At 42.5% G+C, this 18,377-nt stretch overlaps 1 protein-coding gene across 3 annotated transcripts in view; it reads left to right on the forward strand.

The window, feature by feature from the left end:
* The window catches only part of LOC111155261 (methionine sulfoxide reductase A), a 430,735-nt gene that overhangs the window by 321,420 nt on the left and 90,938 nt on the right, over positions 1 to 18,377 (forward strand). The gene's annotated exons all lie outside the window — the stretch shown is intronic.

The raw sequence follows: 18,377 nt of genomic DNA on the forward strand, positions 1-18,377 counted from the left end.
AACTCATGGTTCCTTTTGAGGCTTGCCACAGGAAGTTCTGGCCCAGGCCCCTCTCTTTGGCTTGTAGATAGCTGTCTTCTCCTTGTATCTTTTTTACATCTTCTTCCCTCTGTCTTGTCAGTTTTTGTGTCCAAATTTCTCCTTGTTATGACAACTTCAGTCATAGTAGATTACAGTCCAACCTAATGACTGCATTTTAACTTGATTACCTCTATAAAGATGCTATCTCCAAATAGGCTCACATTCTGAGATACTGGGGGGGTGGGATTCCAACCTACACTTTTTGGAGTACACGGTTCAACCCAGAATACTCACTGTCTCTTGCTAGTAACAGTGGATTGAATTATAATAAAAATACTTCTTAGAAATACAGATATAATAGCATGAAATAATTATTTTTACTATTAACTTGTATTATATTTAAAGGTCTTCAATAGAGCTTTGGTTCTTTTAAAAATAACTTGCATTGCTTTAATTTTTGAACTTTGTGATAATGTTTAAATTTAATTATTATTATATTTCCTGACTTAAATTTAAGCTTAACAATAGAGCCAGTAGCTACTATAATGCTGATCTATTTTGGATTTATGAAAAAAGTCTGACATTTAATAGTTCCCAGCAGTCTGTGGGTTCTCCACCTATCCTCCATGGTGGCAGAGATGGCAGTGAGGAGGAGACCAAGACAAGAGTGTTATCTACCAATAAAAAGTAGCAGGGCATGAAGTTCATGGGCTGTTCAACTCTAAAAAGCAGAGAGGACTAGAGGAAATGCTGATAGAGCACCATTTATTCTCACACATCCCCTCCCTTCAGGGCTGTGATGTCTACTTAGGTGCTTATAGTAAGCAGCCTCTGGGTTGGCTCTTATGGTTTCTGCCCTTGTGTAAACCCCTCTCCTTGAGTATGTGCTGGATTTAATGACTCACTCCCCATGAATGACAGCAATGGTGGGATGTTACTTTGAGATGAGTTTATTAAAAGATTGTGGCTTCGGGGCGCCTGGGTGGCTCAGTGGTTAAAGCCTCTGCCTTCAGCTGGGGTCATGATCTCAGGGTCCTGGGATCGAGTCCTGCATCGGGCTCTCTGCTCAGCAGGGAGCCTGGCTCCTCCTCCTGTCTCTCTCTGCCTGCCTCTCTGCCTACTTGTGATCTGTCTGTCAAATTAAAAAAAAAAAAAAAAAAGATTGTGGCTTCTATAGTAGGGGCCTTCTCTTCTTGTCTCTTGGATCACTTGCCCTGGAGGAAACCAATTGCCATGTTGTGAGGCAGCCCCCTGTGTAAAGGTTCATGTGGCAAGGGATGAAGGCCTCCAAGAACCACATGAGCAAGCTTGGAAGCCCCTCAGCCCTACTCAAGCTTTCAGATGAGTCTGCAACCCTAGCTCACAGTTTGACTACAACCCCATGAAAGGCCTCAAGCAAGAGACGCCGAGCTAAGTGGTCCTACAGAAACCACAAGATAGCGTTTATTGTTAAAGCTACAAAACTTTATAGTAATTGGAGTATATTTATATTGCCATTCTCAAAAGCTTTTCACTGTAAATGATCCTTTCTCATATCTCTGTTCATCATGACTTTTCATGACAACTTCATGAAGTTGATAATGATGGGCTCCCCTGGGCATATGTGGTGATGGTTAAGCACGTAGCCTCCAGCACCAAATTGTCTCAATTCATATGTCAGCTAAGTAACTTTTTATCAACTACCTGACACTTAGAAAACTCTCTCATTTAACTCACGCAAACCTGTAAGGAGAAAGACCTCATTATTATCCCTGTATTTCAGATGCCCAGAGTCACAAGGTTTAGTTTGTAGAGTAACTGGGGTTACAGGAAAAAAAAGACCAGATTTAGGTCAATGAGTTGGACAGCTGATGCAGGACTCTGGGCAAGAAGTAATGGAAGCCTTATCTAGGGTGCTGCCAGTCTGCATGGAATGAAGGGATATTTAGGAAGTAAAAGTAATAGAATTTGGAACTTACTGGAAGTGGAGAAAAAGGAGAGGGAAGAATCCAGGGTGATTTGTATGTTTCTGGCTTACAATGTTTTGTGTGATGGTATGGAGGAACCAAGGCAGATTTGTGGCAAAAGGTAAGTTAAGTCTGGAAATGTGGGGTTTAAGGGACCTTTGACCTGGGCATCTAGATGATTGTTAGGAGGAGATGTGGGCTGTTTCTTCCTTGCAGGCAGGGTTGTTGTGACTGTTGACTCGGTTAATGCTTGTAAGGCACAGAGCCTAGCACGTAGTGTTCCACAAATGGTATCCCTTATTACTGGGAGTTGTATTTTGTAAATGAAGTCCTAGTTGCTGATACAGTCACTTGGGAAAAATGATAAGAGATGAGAAGAAAAGGCTCAGCACCTATGGAACACCAACATTTGAGAGGTGGGTAGGGAAGTGCCTACACCAGGCAAGATGCTGTGCTAAGCTCGGCAGAGCATCAGCCCCAAGCAAGAACTGAAAAATCACTTCTCTTTGGTTTAATCTCACTATATTTAATTATAAAGACAATGTGAGTAATGAATAATATGGGAAATGACATGTGATTAATGCTATATGTAAATTACCTAGTGTTATGATCCAGTCTCTTAAGGTACCAACAGTTATGCTAAGAGATTGGAGGAGGATATTGTCTCTCTAGAATATGACCAAAGGGGATGACATTCTGGTGTTCACAATGAGCATTTTAAGTTCAAAAGTCAGTGTCTTCCATATGATGAAGAGGCTAACTTATACCTAATTTTTTGACTTCTATCCCAGTATAGTTTCTTACCATTTGCACTGAGTGGAACCCATGTTGATTTCAGATAACTGATACACACAGGAATTAAAATTTAGGTATTAAATGTAATTAACTGTTTTAATAATTTCTCCATTATTTTTATAGATTTGGGGAATGTTAATCTTATACTCTAGATCGTTGTTCTAACCAAATACTTTTTGGGTGTTTCATACCTAAGTATGTTGGAATTACATACATACATACATACACATGGTTTTGCTTGGTTTTTAAAAGTAAAGTCTTTACTGCCATAAAGATTGGGGTCTCCTCTGCCCCCAGTATCCAAATATCCATTGCTGTTAACGTAACCACATATAAGTGCTTTATTACTGGGCGCCTGGGTGGCTCAGTAGGTTGAGCCTCTGCCTTCAGCTCAGGTCATGATCTCAGGGTCCTGGGATCGAGCCCCACATCGGACTCTCTGCTCAGAGAGCCTGCTTCCCCGTCTTTCTCTGCCTGCCTTTCTGCCTACTTGATCTCTGTCAAATAAATAAATAAATAAATAAATAAATAAATAAATAATCTTTTTAAAAAGTGCTTTATTACCAAATCAGAGCACAAATACCCTCGTATTTCTTTTATTTTACCACATAAATGAAAACGGCCCTCCATTCCCCTGATAGGTGAGTGGTAAATCCGTGTTGGGTCTCCTGGCTAACTGACTAAAATCCTGAGTCCTGACTTCAGAGTGGCACCTCCAATACAACTTTCTGTCATGATGGCAGTGGTCTCTTCTGCCCTTTCCGATATAGTAGCCACTGGCCACCTTCTGGCCATTGAACATTGAAACGTGGCTAATGCAACTGAGTGGCGGAGTGTTTTGTCATATTTTAATTAATTTAATTGTCTATCTAAATAGCTACATTTGGCTAGTGGCTACCTGATTAGACAGCACAGTGGTCCATAAGGGGTGTGTGTACCCATGTTGCAGCAGGCACGGGGCATGTTAGTCTGGCTTCCTGGCTGGGACACTCAAGATTCCAAGTCTTCTACTCTTATGTTGGCTTCTTGCAAGAGCATGGGGCCGCCATAGAGCACAGTCCTCATGGCCATCATAGGTGCTGCACTAGGAACTGCTCCGCTGCTTTCTTTTCTGGAGATAAGTAGCTTAAAGGTCAAGTAGTTTTCCTTTCAGTCACCACTATAAAAAGCTGAATGCTGAAAGCCACAGTTCAAGGGACCCTTGGGTGAGCTCAGTCAAGTGCAAAGGGGTCTTACATTCTTGATACAGTCTTTTCCAAGGAGACCTGGGTCAGGATTTATCTTTCTGTCCCACCTTGAGCACCAGGTACTACTGTCTCCTACCCCCCTTTGCAGATCCATATCATGAGAGGACAAGTCATTTTCCTTTTCTAGAACCAAAGAACAAAGTCCCGCCTTTTTTCACCTCCCCTGGTGAGCAGTAGGGCTAACTGTGCCCTTGCACAGGTGTGACTACTATCATTTTTATCTTAGTCCAGGTCCCATGGAAAGCAGAGCCTATGACAAAGGCTTGTTTGTGAGGGCTTAACTTGGGAGTGTGGTGCCATGGAGTGAGGAGGCAGGGGTAAACCACATGGAAAAGGAAGGAGGGAGAGTGAATATACGTTGGTCTGTCCTATCAGTAATGGATTGTTTGGTCCTTCTGAAATGACCAGTCATTCTGGGAGAAGAAGGGAAACCCATGTCTAATGGATGCCATGCCCCATGGGTTCACTCTGTCCTTCTGGGTGGCACTGTGAGGACTTAGGAGACTGTGTCCCTGCAGCAGGAGGCAGGAGGCACACCGCATGGGTGTGAAGTGTAGGATTGCACCTGCATAAAGCTAACCAGAGTCCATACAGAGCAGAGCACTGCAGTGGTGCCTGGAGGAGAGAAAGGTGAGGCTGAGAGGATTTAAGCTGGTGCACAAGAGGCAGCTGATGTAACCTTCTGCAAAGCGTCCTTAACCCCCACTGCCCCATCCCTTCCAGGCAGCCTACTGACTCCAGTGCCTCAAGGATGATCTACCAGAATTTAGTGACCTTCCGACGCCTCTTCTAGAGCAGAGAAAGAAAAGGACAAGTTTATTTTTTAGCAGGCATCCTGCTGTAACCAGATAGTTAAATAATACACCATTACATGTGTAGTTTATATATTTACATATAGTATATATGTAGCTACATAATAATGATAATGATGATAGCACAGTAATACCAGAGTGGCCTGAGAGCTTATGATGTGCTAATTACTATTTTAAGCCCCTTATATAAATAAAATCATTTCTATATCTCTGACTATATTTATCTATATACATCTATAGACATAATAATTAGATGGAGGTATGTATGTATCTCTCTGTATATTTATGTAAAGTTATTTGCATTCAGGTGTTCCTTGTTTCAAAAATTGTAAAAATTTCTAACCATCCACTCAATTGGTATAATTGATAATATACACATCAAAAAAATTCAATAATTTGCAATGCCTATGAGAGATAAGTAGCTTTTACACCATAAACAAGTTGATCTGTGCTTCTGCAACTACCTTAAAAAAATACCTTAATAATGTTTCTAATAGATGCCACAAAGTAGGGAGAGTTCTGATATCACCAGTTGCCTTAACAGGTAAGGAGAAGAGAGGGGGAAGCTGAAGAGGTGATTCCTGGAATGGACTTTCCTAGGTTTTCTACCTAGGGCAGGCTTGCACAAATTCCTGAAACCACAGAAGTCTTTAATCTAGGGAGAGTCATTTCTTAACAATACTAGATTAAGGTCTAGGACCTTGTAATTTTCTCACAAACATATAGATTTATTTCTAAGAGTGGGAGATTCTGCAGATAATTCATTCCCCGTTAAGAGTTGGCATTTCTGGCCCTGTCATTACATTCTGGGAATTCATCTTGAGCCCTGGTGGGACCCCTATGCACTAACTGTAACATTGACTTAAGTTACTAATTTAATAGTCTTCACTAGTTTGCCCCCAGTGACCCCCTAGTAACCAGCTTCTTCAGCAACTTCTTTATACATGGAGTTGAGAGTGACAGTATTGCTTACCACGGAGCAGCCATTTGAACATAAAATTAGCTGATTTTATCACAGGGACCAATTGTTGAGCTAATTAGATGTGCAGTACTGCTGATGAGCCAGAAACCCAAAGTGATTTTCCATCTAAACTGTGGTTTTCTGCAAAGTTGGCTGGGTGGTAGATACCAGGCTCACCAACAACCTTAGGAAAGGAAAAATGGCTGAAGAAGTTTGCTAATTTTTATTTAGATTAAAGGAGGCCAGAAAACCTCATAGAAGAAGATCAGAGTGAAAATTAAACCTCATACTGGGTTCATTGACCTTGGAAGTGCTGGGTTCTATTCACAGAATATGACAGCTACATCATGTCTTTGGTGAGCTAGAGACTTTTGCACAACATACGGGTGTATTTTTGACTTTGGACAAAGACTTTGTAATCTTAACTGCATTTTCATATTTTTTTCCTGAGTTTTATTATGGAATTATTTGCATATGGTATTAATTGGAGGAGACAATCAAATATATCATTAATTGCCTTTGGATTATCAACTGTAGACAGTTTACCTCCTAAGTGAACCTGTCATGATATTTTCTAATATTCTAAACTGAATCGTGGCCTCTGGGAGGGGAGGTGGGTGTTCAGATATGATTCTTATATACTGAAAATGCAACTCTTCCTCTTTTAGGAATCAAATGTTTTGATTACTGATAGATCTTCTTTCTTGAAATCTGATAGAGAATTACTAAGTCTGAAGATAGTTCTCCTGATCACATGACCTATCTCCTTCCCACTCCTCAAAACTTCATGAACAAACACAACATTTCCTTTGGGTAACCTTTTTGGATGAATGCTAAATTATCCACCATGTCCCAAATATAAAATAGTGTTTTAAAATCTGTCTCTATCAGTCTCCCTGTCTGTTTGTTCATCCACCCACCCATCCATTCATCTGTATCTTCAACATCGCTATAATCTCCAAGTTATTTACCATATTTTATCTTAAATTTCAGTTATCTAACAGATTGTCATCTGTCTTCTATACTCTATATAGTGTCATTTTAAAGTACCCAAAGTGAAAGATTAAAAACAGTATACAGTACAAATGGCTAACAGACACATGAAAAAATGTTCATCATCATTAGCCATCAGGGAGATTCAAGTCAAAACCACATTGAGATACCACCTTACACCAGTTAGAATGGCCAAAATTAACAAGACAGTAAACAAGTGTTGGAGAGGATGTAAATAAAGGGGAACGCTCTTACACTGTTGGTGGGAATGCAAGTTGGTGCAGCCACTTTGGAAAACCGTGTGGAGATTCCTTAAGATATTAAAAATAGAGCTACCCTATGACCCTGCAATTGCAGTACTGGATATTTACTCCAAAGATACAGATGTAGTGTAAAGAAGGGCAATCTCTACCCCAATGTGCATAACAGTAATGTCCACAGTTGCCAAACTGTGGAAGGAACCAAGATGCCCTTCAACAGATAAATGGATAAAGAAGATATGGTCCATATATACAATGGAGTATTATGCCTCCATTAGAAAGGATGAATACCCAACTTTTGTATCAACATGGATGGGACTGGAGGAAATTATGCTGAGTGAAATAAGTCAAGCAGAGATAGTCAATTATCATATGGTTTCACTTATTTGTGGAGCATAAGGAATAACATGGAGGACATTGAGAGATGGAGAGGAAAAGTGAGATGGAGGAATTCGGAGAGGGAGACGAACCATGAGAGACTGTGGACTCTGAGAAACAAGCTGAGGGTTTGGAAGGGAAGGGGTGAGCCTGGTGGTGGGTATTAAGGAGGGCACATGTTTCATGGAGCACTGGATATGGTGCATAAACAATGAATTTTGGAACACTGAAAAAAAAAACCAGATATAGCGATTGGATCATAACAGCATTTTTTAGAATTGCTTCAGCTTTGATTATTTTTCTTCCCCAAATTTTAAATTCATTCTAGAATTTTGTTCAGTTTTGATTGTTTAGTTTTCTTCCCAAAGCCCTTAGATTGCAGCTAGAGAGGCAGACTCCCCATGCCCTGTAGTTAAGCTCTGGCAAATTTTGGTTTGGCTGCTCAGTGTGTGTACATGTGTGAGAGAGAGAGGGAGAGAGATATTTCATTTCCAAATAACCTACCTACCTGTGCTACTATAGATCCCCATATTCTACTGCCTGCCTTGTTAATTCCCCTTACTTATCAACATAGTATTTCCTAAACTGGAGACTTTATTTCCATCCCTTCCCCCTCCCATAACCAAGCCCCACAACTCCCCCTGCCACCACCACCATTTTGGCCTTCCCAGCTCTATTTTAACTTACTTACGCAAGATCCCTAGGAGTCATCACTGATTGACCTTTTCCCTTACTTCTCCCCTCCAGTTAATCGGATTAACCTAGATTCTGCTTTTCCAGTATGTCTCCACTGTGCCTAAGTCTCTCTCATTTTCATGTTCATTGTCATAGTCCAGGCTACCATTATCTGTTCCTATGCCACTGGGCTGTGTACCTGTCCACTACCATCTGCCCACATGGGGCAGCCAGAGCAACATCCTAAATCTAATTCCAGTTGTGTCCTTGTCCTGTGTTAAACTCATCCATGGCTTCCCGCTACATTTAGAATGAAATCCCAACTCCTTATCATGGCTTACAAGGTTCCGAATAGTCATTTTGCCATCATCCCATAAGACATCTTCTAGTTAGAGGGCGTAATTATTATGATATATCCAAGAATTAACATGTAATTCTTACTCAGAGCTCCAAACCTTTGAATAAAACTCAAGAACTTCTAGAGGTCTAGGGACTCAGGGTAAGAACCACAGTCACTCATAGAAAATTGTACATATACAGTGAACATCATAATGAATGCTTTTATACTTCTTTGTATTTCAAAGTTAAGTCTTATGCAGATTCTCTGTTGCCACAAAGAGACCGATTTTGGAGGTTTGAGGAATTGCTGCTTTGTCTAGTATGTGTTATATACCAGGAGGAAGTCATTATGAGTTAACCACAGTGTTCTTGACCCCAGAGCCTATCTTGCAAACCCCCCTGACAGAAGAAATTGCTCAATGTCACAAGCATAAAACACCATTTTGGCAAGATTAAGTCAGTAGTTGGTACATGAAACTGTCTTCCTTTTTCTCATTTGCCACATCTCTGATTTTTTTGTCCCTCTCTTAATTACAAACGGCTACTGCAGCTAATGACTACAAACTTGGTGCCTCAAAACAACAGAAATTCATATTCTCATAGTTCTGGGGGCCAGAAGTCCAAAATCAGCTTCATTAGGCCAAAATCAAGGATTCGGCTGGGCTGTGTTCCCTCCAGAAGCTCTAGGGGAGAATCTGTTCTTGACTCTACTCCTCTTAGATTGCAGCTAGAGAGGCAGACTCCCCAGCATTCCTTGGCATGTGGCTATATCACTCCATTTTCTGCCCCGATGGTCACATTGCTTCCTCCTCTTCTGTGTGTCTAACCTCCCTCTGCCTCTATCTTATAAAAACACAGGTGATTGCATTTAGGGCCCACCTGATAATCCAACATAATCTTCCTGTCTCAAGATCCTTAATTCTTATTTGTGAAATCTTCACCACATAAAATAACCTTTACATGTTCCAGTGATCAGGACATCGAAATTCTGGGGACACTGTTCAGCCTTCCATAGTCTCCAGACCTGGTTTCCAGACAACCACTGCCACATGTCCAGCCTCCAGTGGGTCCTGAAACTGGGAGTTCTCATCTTCTGGACTGTTCAGAAGGGGCAGGCCATGCTCACTGAGTGGGCACCCATGTGGGTTCTTCTGGATCCCAGGGCTAAACACAGAGCACACTTAATTCCCCAGAGCAGATGAGACTTGATCTCCTCTTCCTTGAGATCCTTGTCTATTTTTGAAGGAAGGTAGAAATTTGCATAAGCTTTTCCCCTTTCAAACGTATACACCTTCAAAAAAGGCCCAACTTCACCCCTATACTACTTAACAGAATAAAGTAGCATACCAAAAATAACAACAGAAAAAAAAAATCCTAGCTGCTAGATTTTGGGGCTGCTTAGAGGAGAAAATTGTCTGTGCGTGTAATCAAAATAACATTTGAATGGTTGGAAGAATGTTCTAGTACTCTCTTAGTCACTTAACCACTTATGAGTCCTTGACTTCTCTGGTCTTCATTTTAAATTATCAAAATTTCCTCAAAGGTTTATTTTAAGAATTAAATGAGACTTTACATATATGTAAAATGTCCCTTTTTTAGACTGAATATTTATATAAATACATTAATACATACATACATACATATATTTAAAGATTTTGCTTATTTATTTGAGAGAGATAGCTTGCAAAAGTGGGGGGAGGGCAGAGGGAGAGAGAGAATCTCAAGCAGACTCCCTGCTGATCACAGAGCCTGACGCGGAACTTGATCTCACAACCCCAAGGTCATGATCTAAGCTGAAACGAAGAGTTGGATACTTAACCAATTGAACCACCCAGCTGCCCCAGCTAACATATATTAATTGAAGCTGAGCTCTTTCAGTTTTCTAATCCAGAAAGCAGTTTTAATTATACCAACTCAATTGAGAGAAATTAGACATACTCAGTAAATATCCAGTTATGCTATAATCGTCATCCCATAACTGGATCTGACAATTCCCTACCAGGAGGTTCATATCCTTTTTGTTTCCTTGTAAGCATCTTTAGGCTGAAAATTTGAAAATGTCCTTCCTTCCTTTGACCCCCATCTTCCTCAGGAAATTAATATGTTAATTACCTTATCAAATATTAATTCTGTGCTGATTAGTTGCCAGACTCACATTATAATTGTTTCAAACACAGCTATCTAAAGAAGGATCTCATGAAGTTTGTTGTCATCAATTATGCTATACACAGTCATAAAAGCCCACGTCATAAATGCTCTTTCTCGGAGAACATTCCATCTTCCTTGGAGAACATTCTATAGCAACTGTCCTGAGATTAAACTCTTTGAGGGCTCCTGGTCCTCCTTGTTTCCCCTGAGGCCTGGTACCATCCTTGGCACCTAGCAGATTATCAGCAAATATTTGTTGCCTTGGACAGAAAATATGGAGCAGGATAAAGAAGCCCACTGTTACCCCCTTGTTATGGGCTAAATCTTTGTATTCCCCAGAATTTATATTGTTGAAGTACTAACCTCCCAGGGTGATGGAATTTGGAGATGGGGCTCTGAGGGGTAATTAGGGTTAGATGAGGTCATGAGGGTGGAGCCCCCATGATAGGATTAGTGTCCTTATAAGAAGCTACAACAGAGAGCTCTCTCTTCACATGCACACAAAGAAGAGGACATGTAAGCACACAGTGAGATGATAGTTATCTTTAAGTCATGAGAATAGTCCTCACAATAAAATCCACTCTGCTGGCACCTCCATTTGGGGCCTTCCAGCCCTAGAACTGTGAGAAATAAAGGTCAACGCTGACAAAGTCATCATGGAGGGGTGGGAGGAATCACAACTTTGGATGAGAATACCTGGCCGTGACCCTACTCTACCTTTTTTTTTTTTTTTTTTTTTAAGATTTTATTTATTTATTTGACACACAGAGAGAGATCACAAGTAGGCAGAGAGGCAGGCAGAGAGAGAGGAAGAAGCAGGCTCCCTGCTGAGCAGAGAGCCCGATGCGGGGCTCGATCCCAGGACCCTGGGATCATGACCTGAGCCGAAGGCAGAGGCTTTAACCCACTGTGCCACCCAGGCGCCCCCCTACTCTACCTTTTACCAACCATGACCTAGACCTTGCACAAGTCTTTAACAGCTCTATTTCCTTGTTTATAAAATGGGGAAAATAAGAACAAAACTCTACAAATCTTAAGTTTTCAGTGCTTTGTGCCATATTACACAGATGACCCTCATCCTGACATGACCCTCGTTGTTCAGGATCTGTTCTCTTCCCGGCCTTAGGAAGGCACTGAGCTCAGAGGGCTTCATTCACTTTCCCAAGGTGACCTGATAGTCCATTTAGAGTTACAGGCCTTTGACTCTGAATTCCATATGCTTTGCCCGAATGTTGTGTGGGGATATTCGATAATCTGTCAAGCATTTTACAATATTGGGATTTCATGGGGTGTCTCCGGACACAAGGCTGTTTGCAGTGACTCCATCTTGCTTTTCCGAAGGCCCTCAAATTTCAAGCCATTGTGAAAATACAGGATCAGGGAATCTTCCTTTCTGTCATGACTTGAGAAAATGTCAGGATTATTTCCATGTCTTTGTCAAGAAATGGATAGATTATTCTTGGGTAAAAGTATCCCGACTCAGTCGGTCTATTGTATGCTCTCTGCTGTGAGGTTAAAACCAGTAACCACACTACAAGATTCTGCTGTCACAAACACCAAAAACCATTCATCTGCATCGAAGGACCCTGAATGGATGTGGGGAAATGTCAATTGATATTTTATGGTTTGGGCATTAACCAGTTGTTGTTGCCCTTCTTTTAAAATTTGTGCTGTTGTTTAAAGTGTGGAGTTACAGGTTTTCAATGTCCATGGAAAGACCCTGCATAATTCGTTCACTTACCTTAGGTTAGGCAAAGAGTAAAATCCCCCTTTGTGTGCCTAGCCGTAAAGATGAAATTCATCTTAGACCCTCTTGTGGCTTTGTAGTTATCATTACAGGTATTATTATGAACTCTTAATAAGAACTCATGAAATAAGTGTTTTAAAGATGCCCATTTCTGGGAGGCAGGCATCTATATTTCCATGTATGCAGCTGTATAGACAGCTAAATCTTTAGCCTTAATGGTTTAGTTGCATCTGGGTGTTTATCTTCATTTCCACTTATCACTGTGGGTTAGACTCCCTGTGTATGAGTACAGATTGCCCTTTCCTGCACTGTATTTAGAAATATCTGCATTACCCCTGGGCATTTGTTCATTAATAGGGGGTGGGGAGAGGAAAAGCTTGTAATAATGGGCTTTACATATTATTAAACTGTGTGCATCCACATTTGGATCCGAAGGAAAAATCTGGTTTGTGTTACTGCCCTCTGGTGGTTCTGGTCCATCACTGCAGTGGCGGGGAAGTGCCGCCCTGGGGTGGAATGGAGCCTGGAGAGGCAGCTTCCAGGAGTAATGCACATTGCTGGGCCCACAGCCTTTTCCTTCTGTCACTGCTTTTCATTCAAGGGCACCGCAAGAACCCTGAGCCACTTCCTGGCCCGAATAACGAGAGAAGAAAGCATGCTTGTGAGGCCCAAGAAGATAGTGTCATGTTGGTGGAGGATGTACGTGCAACTGTCTGTCATAGGGTGATCTTTGAATGAAATCCAGTGCTCCACGGGCCACACTCCTACTCCTCTTTCAAGGTCGGCGTGGGAAGACGCAGTGGCTCCCACGGTGTGACATCTGTACCCCTTGTGTTACACGGGATGACTTCAGGGTATATCCGGATGGACCTTTCACCTTTTTTTTTTTTTTAAAGATTTTATTTATTTATTTGACAGACAGATCACAAGTAGGCAGAGAGGCAGGCAGAGAGAGTGGGGAGGGAAGCAGGCTCCCTGCCGAGCAGAGAGCCCAATGAGGGGCTTGATCCAGGACCCTGGGATCATGACCCGAGCCGAAGGCAGAGGCTTTAACCCATTGAGCCACCCAGGCGCCCCAGAACTTTTCACTTTTTAATAGTTACTGTTTATTTTAGAATGTTGTAGGAAAAATGCAGTGAGGGTCTGACGCCCACGACTTCTGGGATGCTGGTGGGAAGACCAGGAAAGGGCGACTCCATGCACGGCTGCGTCCTTTGCAGCCATGTGTCACTTCTGCTCATCAGTTCATGGAGCAGAGCCTAGTGGAGGCGGATGGATGATGTAGATCACCAGTGGTTCTGCTACTTGCTTGTGGTATGACCTTTGCTCACCTCCCTAAGCCTGGGGTTTCCTGATTTGCTGGGATGACAGTCGCGACTTCTGAGGGCAAGGAGGGCATCCTGTGATATGGTGTGTAATATGTCAGGTGTCTGCCACAGTCCAGGCGGTCTCACATCCGCATGCTGCAGGACGCTCCTTGGAGCCTCTCTTCCTCCCAGTTCACATGGTGCTTTGCACGCCTCACTTCCTGCCTCTTCCCCATGTAAGAGTTTCTGCATTTCTTTGCACTCTTGATTATAAGTGGGCGCACTTCCTTTGCCTTGCCTGGTTTGCAGCCCTCCATGTGGCCCTTTGCACAAATCAGGCACCTCCTGAATGTTTGTCGGGGGCCTTAAGCACAAGCGCACAATCATTCTAAGTCACTTTTCCCCATCCTCTGACGCATTCAGTGCATTTCACGTATCGGATTAAGACCAGTCCTCTACCTTGTCCCTTGTGTCTCTCTGATTCCGGTGGTCTGGTAACAGGAATAAGATTAGGTTCCTGCCCACTGGCTGCAGGCAGGGAGGAAGGCCTGCGGTTTCCTTGTGTTTGTGTGCCACTGACATCACCTCCTATCATACTGGCCAATATATATGTTCATTGCCTGCCCACCCTCTACTGGCTAATTTCAGTGGCAGAGAAGAGGAAGGCAGTGGAAACCTTTTAAATACAGTATTTTATCGAGGGTGGGATCTATTTTAGAGACAACAAAAGAGCCTTTGTTGCTCAAGCAGGTAGATTGGTAAACCCCGCCCTGGTTTAGTCTATATAAAATGGCCTTAGGAACGGTAAGATCAGAAAAACTACCTGTGGGGGAGGATTATAGGAGCCCTTACATTTTAGTGATGCCAAGAGCGTAACAGGGTTTGTGGTGTGCCTACAGAGGCAGTGCGTTTGCCTTTAAAATTCCTATGGATTCTGTCTCAGCTCCGAGTGGTTCTAAGTTCCCCCCATTCACCTCCATAGAGCTTCCCAGCCTATTCCTAAATGGTTGCAGAACGCCCGCTTGCATTTCTGCAGTGAAGGCGATGTTCACTTAAGGCTTCCAGAAATCAGAGCTTTCATGTTTGCCATGAAAGCCCGAGAGCTGCAGGCACCTCAGTAGCGGAGATAAAAGGACACTCATGTTTGTGCATGTGTGTTTAGTACTGAAAGGACAGGGAAGAGAAAGGAAATAGATGCTACAGCTTTGCACTTACTTCAAAATCTGCCTCACTCCCTCTGGTGGGACCATTTAACTCCAAATGCCTCCCCCACCCCCCTCTGTCCCCACCAATGCTCCCCACCCCCACCACATTCATCTTGGCTCATGTGACATCTGTTCTGGGCACTGCGGAGCCGTCTTCTCGTTGCCATGGCAGCCGGTGGAGAGAGCCCGCCCATTGGCTGCTAGCTGAGAGGAGGAAAAAAAGGCCCGCAGTGTCAGGGGTCGTGTGCCTAGTGCCTGCCTGCCACTGTTTTCAGTCAGCTGCTGGCTTGGCCACATTAACGGTGCATGCAGCAGCGGGCAGGGTCCCACAGGGACCGCCTGCCACAGCTGTGTACTCCACCGGGCAGAATGGGGGACCCAAGGTCAATGTCATTAGATTCTCCCTCAAGTGTGAAGTGTGTGAAGGACAAAAGCAGAGCACGTGAGGGAAAGTGGGCTGCTGTTCTCCTTCACCTTGAACTCCTCCGAGCTCTCTTTTCTTCTACGCATGTGGATTTGAAATTTGGTAGAATGACCCCTTCTACTCCCAGCCGTCCTCCTAGTGAGAGGACCTGAGCCCAAGTCAAAGCCTCTTTCCGATTCCATTTCCTTGAACATTACCCTGTCATTCTAAAACGAAAAGAGGACAGCTTCCCATTTCGAAATGTACACCTGGACCTGGTTGTTTCTAAAATCATTTTCCTCCTGTTGGATTCACTTTGGAATTTACCGGTGCAACTGGGATGGATCACTATTCTGGCCTCAGAGCTGTAGGTTACCCATGTCCTACATGCGTAAGTGAAGGCCAAGTGAACCAATGTTCCCCATGCCTAATCTTGCACCTGGCCAATGAGACAGGTAGAGATAGAGAAGTACAGCTGTGAAGACCTCCTTAGCTGGATCCTGGCTGCCTCCCTCAGGGTTTGGGGTCCCCACTGATGAACGATGGTGGTACCTGTGCTCCAGCCATACCCAGGGTCTTCCACCTCCAGAGCTGGGCACTAGTTGGGATTTGGCCATGGCTGGTGACCTTGACCCCCAGCACCAACACAGACAGCACCAGTCAGCAGAATGGAGGGTGGAGAAGGACCTTCTGTGAACTTTCTCTCCTCTGCACCTCCCAGTGAGCCTGTGAGGCGGTATTCCAAATCCCTGCTTTACAGGACACAGAGGCTCATAGCTCCCAAGGTCACACCACCTGTAAATGGGTGAGCTCAGGATTCGTACTCCGGTTCTCTGTTTGCAAGCCACACATGCCTTTCCCTTCTGTCCCATGGCCACAATAGATTCCTGAACATTTAATGTCCCCACAGATTCATACCCAGGGAAGCTGGGCGATGATCAGGTTGTTCCTCCCATTTCTACTCAGGCTTTATCATGCCTGTTTTACCTTTCATAAGAATGTGTCATTAGTATTTAATTTGCCAAGATCAAAGGCTAAGGGCTTGAGGAATTTGTGTTGTTCCTCCTTCCTTCTTTGTTGCTTGTTGTTATAGTCTGACTCAAATCACTGTATACTGTGCATTTTCACTGAGCAGAAGGCTCTTGGCTAAGCACAGGGAGGGGATTTATGCCAGAGCCAGGGAGACAAATTTAAAAATGCTTGTCCCTTTTACTTCCCTCTCTGTCTTATTTTGGTCACTTATTTATTTTGGGGGATGGTTCGGGCATTATCAGAATAGAAACGTACCACAAACTCATGACAAAGAAGGTCTGAATTATCGATATCTACCTCTCTGCCACCTTTGCTCCTTCCTTTTGTCCTGAATCTAGAAGTTTGAGAATTTTGTCCTTAATATTCAAAAAGACTAAGGAACAGGAAAAAGTGTTAGGTCTTTTTGTATGATTATATGAGAGTGATTGCTTCTGCATCTTGGCATTAAAACCAGGACTGACACAAGTGTCAGTGGCTTGCACACTCGTCTTTCCTATCCATATGCTGATCAGAGGCAGCAAAGTTAACAGACATTGGATCAGTTTGGAGCTGAGGCAGAGAGTCCCTAAATGCTTATTCTCAAATCTAGTATCCTAATGTAGCAAGAGTTTATTAAACCTATTGGCAAGCTGTGAACGAGTTTCTTCCTTTCCTCCCTAGTACACTGGGTATAGCATCCTCTTAGGGGAATTTAAGCAAAATGAAGACATTTCACTTCCTTGAGATAAGACCTTAGCAAGAATGCAAAAGAATATACCTTCGTGGCAATGAGAATGTTAAATTATTTCGCATCACATCTCAAACAATGCTTTTATTAAAACCCGAGTGGTGAAGTTACCATAAGTGATACTTGGCCCCTAAAGATAGACTTAACTCTATAGAGTGAAGATATAGGGAGTCTGTCGTGACGTAAGAAACTTAAAAGCAACTGTTCTTCCTCTTATACTTTCCATTTACCCTCAGTGTTCATTGCTAATCCCCCCATTATTGTCTTGATCAGTATTTAGAGTCCATAAGGAAAATATAGTGAGAAACAGATTTTAACAATGAGTTTTCCAGAGAGAATACTGAATAGGTAAAAGCCAGAGACGTTCCTGATGTCATTTTAAACACCTGGAAATGAATAGTATGAACTCCCTGGACTGCTAAGAAATATCCATGGTCTATGATCATGATTTACTAGGGACACATAGGAATAAGACCATTAGCCACCAAATACTCCTACTGCCTACTTTACACTGAAAAAATGGCAAGGCTTTCTTTTTCCTCCATTTTCTTATCTGTATGTTATAGATTCATCTACCTGGAAAAAGTTATTTAAATCATTGAGTTCAGTGTTGTTTAGCCGCAATGATGTGGATTAGTGGTTCATAAAATGACTTAATTTCCTCACTGGTTCTCAGATTGTAGAACAGAATGGTAGTAAGGGAATATGGAGTGGGGTTAGAACTTGATGTTTTCTCAGTAAGGATTTATCCGGCACCTACTGTATATCATGGGATGAGATGACATTTGTCTTTGGTCTAAACTATAAACTTTTTATACCTTTTAACATCTTCTTTGTATGTTTTATAGAACATCACATCCTTTACCAGGCAACGAATGCAAGGGACAAAATCCTCCAAATGTAGATCTAACGTTTGTTTTATTTAGGTATCTTCATGTCTTTAAGGAAAGCACCAGACCCTTATGGCACAGGATTACTTTGCAAATATAGAAACACATTTACCAATACAAATACTTTATCACCAAATAGCAGGATTTACTAGAAAAGAAAAATAATTGTGTGAGAAAAAGGGAACCTGGTTTTGGGGCTATCATCATTTGTGCCAAAGACACTTAGTTGAGTGAAACACTAATTCATTATTTTTATGCATATTTGCACAATGGCTGTTGTGTAGTTTCAGGAATCCATAGAGTTTAACACCCAAGCACTTGTGATAGGAAAATATTACTAAAGCATTATTAGTATACAGCAAAGTGCCCTTCTTTCTACTAAATCAGTTTGTAAAGTGGTCCTAAAAAGTGTTCACACCATTCATTATGACAATAGGGTTCTATGTTTCTGATACAAGACTGAGACTTCCCAGTAGCCTGGGAAGTCAGCA

This window comes from Enhydra lutris, unplaced genomic scaffold (assembly GCF_002288905.1).
Source record: "Enhydra lutris kenyoni isolate GAN:26980312 unplaced genomic scaffold, ASM228890v2 scaffoldscaffold3, whole genome shotgun sequence".
In the NCBI taxonomy this organism is placed as follows: domain Eukaryota; kingdom Metazoa; phylum Chordata; class Mammalia; order Carnivora; family Mustelidae; genus Enhydra; species Enhydra lutris.